The sequence below is a fragment of the Arachis stenosperma genome, chromosome 10 (assembly GCF_014773155.1).
Source record: "Arachis stenosperma cultivar V10309 chromosome 10, arast.V10309.gnm1.PFL2, whole genome shotgun sequence".
NCBI classification, from domain to species: domain Eukaryota; kingdom Viridiplantae; phylum Streptophyta; class Magnoliopsida; order Fabales; family Fabaceae; genus Arachis; species Arachis stenosperma.
Window position 1 is genome coordinate 30,501,186 of NC_080386.1, and position 4,557 is coordinate 30,505,742.

Genomic DNA, 4,557 nt, shown 5'->3' on the forward strand with positions numbered 1-4,557 from the left:
GGGACTGTAGCCATTGACAACGGTGATGCCCAACATACAGCTTGCCATGGGAAGGAGTAAGAAGGATTGGATGAAGACAGTAGGAAAGCAGAGAGACGGAAGGGACAAAGCATCTTCATACGCTTATCTGAAGCTCTCACCAATGAATTACATAAGTATCTCTATCCTTATCTTATATTTTATGTTATCCTCCATAACCATTTGAGTCTGCCTGACTGAGATTTACAAGGTGACCATAGCTTGCTTCATACCAACAATCTCCGTGGGATTGACCCTTACTCGCGTAAGGTTTATTACTTGAAAGACCCAGTGCACTTGCTGGTTAGTTATGCGAAGTTGTGTTTATGCCATGGTATTGAGCACCAAGTCTTTGGGGCCATTACTAGGGATTATTTGAGTTGTGAAAAGTAGTGATCACAATTTCGTGCACCAAGTTTTTGGCGTCGTTGCCGGGGATTGTTTCGATTATGGACAACTGACGGTTCATCTTGTTGCTTAGATTAGGTATTTTTCAAAGTTCTTAAGAATGAATTCTAGTGTTTCAAGGTGATGATCTTATCATCACCAAGGCTGATTGATTCTCATCAATTTAGCTCTTGAATGCAATGTCCTGCTGAAGCTTGGCTATCCATGTCTAATTTCTTTAGACTAAAGCTTTAGACTAACATTGCATGATTCCTGGAACTGAAGATTCAGTACATGCAGCAGAGGAATTATACAGAAAAAGCTGGGCGTTCAAAACGCCCAGTGAAGAAGGAAAAACTGGCATTTAAACGCCAGCCAAGATACCTGGCTGGGCGTTTAACGCCCAAAAGGGTAGTGCTTTGGGCGTTAAACGCCAGAATGTGCACCATTCTGGGCGTTTAACGCCAGGATGGCACAAGAGGGAAGATTCTGTTTCAATTCAATTTTTTTTTAAGTTTTCAAAGTTTTTCAAAATCAAATCTTTTTCAAATCATATCTTTTCAATCAAATCTTTTTCAAAATCAATTTCTTTCCATTTTCAAAAATACTTGCTATCAATTAATGATTTGATTCAACATTTCAAGTAAGTTGCCTTTTCTGTTGAGAAAGGTTTAAAGTCTGAATCATATCTTTTCTTGTTAGCCAAGTCATTATTTTTTTAAATAAAATCTTTTTAAATTGTTTTTCAAATCATATCTTCTCAATCACATCTTTTTAAAACAATAACTTTTAAATCATATCTTTTTAATCACATCTTTTTCAAAAAAGTTTTCAATCATATCTTCTTCAAAATCTTTTTCAAAATGATTTTAAAATTTTTTTTCAATTAATTTTTGAAAACTTCTTCACCTCTTCTCACATCCTTCTATTTATGGACTAATACTATTCCTCAAGAAAAAATTTGAACTCCATCTCTTTTGATAAGTTCGAATTCTTCTACTTCCTCCTTCTATTTTTCTTTTCCTCTGACACCTCAAGGAATCTCTATACTGTGACATAGAGGATTCCATATTTTCTTGTTCTCTTCTCTTTCATATGAGCAGAAGCAAAGACAAAAGCATTCTTGTTGAGGCTGACCCTAAACCTGAAAGGACCTTGAAGCGAAAGCTAAGAGAAGCTAAGGCACAACTCTCTGTAGAGGACCTAACAGAAATCTTCAAAGAAGAAGAACCCATGGCAGCCGAAAACAACAACAATGCCAACAATGCAAGGAAGGTGCTGGGTGACTTTACTGCACCTACTCCCGACTTCTATGGGAGAAGCATCTCTATCCCTGCCATTGGAGCAAACAACTTTGAGCTTAAGCCTCAATTAGTTTCTCTAATGCAACAGAATTGCAAGTTCCATGGACTTCCATTGGAAGATCCTCATCAATTTTTAGCTGAATTCTTGCAAATCTGTGACACTGTCAAGACTAATGGGGTTGACCCTGAAGTCTACAGACTTATGCTATTCCCTTTTGCTGTAAGAGACAGAGCTAGGATATGGTTGGACTCACAACCTAAAAGAAGCCTGAACTCTTGGGAAAAGCTAGTCAATGCCTTCTTGGCAAAGTTCTTTCCACCTCAAAAATTGAGTAAGCTTAGAGTGGAAGTCCAAACCTTCAGACAGAAGGAAGGAGAATCCCTCTATGAAGCTTGGGAAAGATACAAACAATTGATCAGAAAATGTCCTTCTGACATGCTTTCTGAATGGAGCATCATAGGTATTTTCTATGATGGTCTCTCTGAACTATCCAAGATGTCTTTGGATAGCTCTGCTGGAGGATCTCTTCATCTGAAGAAGACGCCTACAGAAGCTCAAGAACTAATTGAAATGGTTGCAAATAACCAATTCATGTACACTTCTGAAAGGAATCCTGTGAACAATGGGACAAATAAGAAGAACGGAGTTCTTGAGATTGATACTCTGAATGCCATATTGGCTCCGAACAAAATACTGAATCAGCAAGTCAATTTGATTTCTCAAAGTCTGTCTGGAATGCAAGCTGCACCAGGCAGTACTAAGGATGCTTCATCTGAAGAAGAAGCTTATGATCCTGAAAACCCTTCAATGGAAGAGGTGAATTACATGGGAGAACCCTATGGAAACACCTATAATTCTTCATGGAGAAATCATCCAAATCTCTCATGGAAGGATCAACAGAGACCTCAACAAGGTTTCAATAATGGTGGAAGAAATAGGTTTAGCAATGGCAAGCCTTTTCCATCATCTTCTCAGCAACAGATAGAGAATTCTAAGCAGAACCACTCTGACTTAGCAACCATGGTCTCTGATCTAATCAAAACCACTCAAGGTTTCATAACTGAAACAAGGTCCTCCATTAGGAATTTAGAGGCACAAGTGGGACAGCTGAGCAAGAAAATTACTGAACTCCCTCCCAGCACTCTTCCAAGCAATACAGAAGAAAATCTAAAAGGAGAGTGCAAGGCCATCAACATGGCCGAATTTGGAGAGGAGGGAGAGGTAGTGAACGCCACTGAGGAAGACCTCAATGGACGTCCACTGGCCTCCAATGAGTTCCCTAATGAGGAACCATGGGAATCTGAGGCTCACACTGAGACCATAGAGATTCCAATGGACTTACTTCTGCCATTCATGAACTCTGATGAGTATTCTTCCTCTGAAGAGGATGAATATGTCACTGAAGAGCAAGTTGCTAAATACCTTGGAGCAATCATGAAACTAAATGACAAGTTATTTGTTAATGAGACTTGGGAGAACGAACCTCCTTTGCTCACCAAAGAACTGTATGACTTGTCTAGGCAGAAATTACCTCAAAAGAGACAAGATCCTGGGAAGTTTTCAATACCTTGTACCATAGGCACCATGACCTTTAAGAAGGCTCTGTGTGACCTAGGGTCAAGCATAAACCTCATGCCTCTCTCTGTAATGGAGAAGCTAGGGATCTTTGAGGTGCAAGCTGCAAGAATCTCACTAGAGATGGCAGACAATTCAAGAAAACAAGCTTATGGACTTGTAGAGAATGTTCTGGTAAAAGTTGAAGACCATTACATCCCTGCTGATTTCATAGTCCTAGAGACTGGGAAGTGCATGGATGAATCCATCATCCTTGGCAGACCCTTTCTAGCCACAGCAAAGGCTGTGATTGATGTTGACAGAGGAGAATTGATCATTCAAGTGAATGAAGAATCCTTTGTGTTTAAGGCTCAAGGATATCCGTCTGTCACCATGGAGAGGAAGCATGAAGAGCTTCTCTCAAAACAGAGTCAAACAGAGCCCCCAAAATCAAACTCTAAGTTTGGTGTTGGGAGGCCACAACCAAATTCTAAGTTTGGTGTTGAACCCCCACATTCAAACTCTAAGTTTGGTGTTGGGAGGTTCCAACATTACTCTGAGTATCTGTGAGGCTCCATGAGAGCCCTCTGTCAAGCTACTGACATTAAAGAAGCGCTTGTTGGGAGGCAACCCAATGTTATATTTAATCTATTTCCTTTTGTTATTTTATGTTTTCTGTAGGTTGATGATCATGAGAAGTCAGAAAATCAATTGAAAAAGCAAAAACAGAATGAAAAACAGAAAGAAAAATAGCACACCCTGGAGGAAGACCCTGCTGGCGTTTAAACGCCAGTAAGGACAGCAAATGGGCATTTAACGCCCAGTCTGGTACCATTCTGGGCGTTTAACTCCAGAAAGGGGCACCAGACTGGCGTTAAACACCAGGAAAGGGCAAGAAGTTGGCGTTAAATGCCAGAAATGGGCACCAGCCCGGCGTTTAACGCCAGAATTGGCAAAGGGTGCATTTTTGCACACCACTTGGTGCAGGGTTGAATTTTCCTTGACACCTCAGGATCTGTGGACCCACAGGATCCCCACCTACCCCACCACCCTCTCTCTTCTTCTTCATCCATTCACCAATCACCTCAACACCTCTTCCCCAAAAACCCTTCACCTATCTAATCCCATCTTTCTCTTCACCACTCACATCCATCCTTCATAAAACCCCACCTACCTTACCATTCAAAATTCAAACCACTTTCCCTCCCAAACCCACCCTTACATGACCGAACCCTACCCCTCTCTCCACCCCTATATAAACCCATCTTCACTCCTTCATTTTCACACAACCTA

At 40.7% G+C, this 4,557-nt stretch overlaps 1 non-coding gene across 1 annotated transcript; it reads right to left on the reverse strand.

Annotated features, from left to right (window-relative positions):
* Positions 1–2,043: 2,043 nt before the first annotated feature.
* Positions 2,044–2,151, reverse strand: LOC130958656 (small nucleolar RNA R71). The gene has a single exon (XR_009077767.1). It is a non-coding gene; the product is annotated as a small nucleolar RNA R71 (small nucleolar RNA).
* Positions 2,152–4,557: the final 2,406 nt, after the last annotated feature.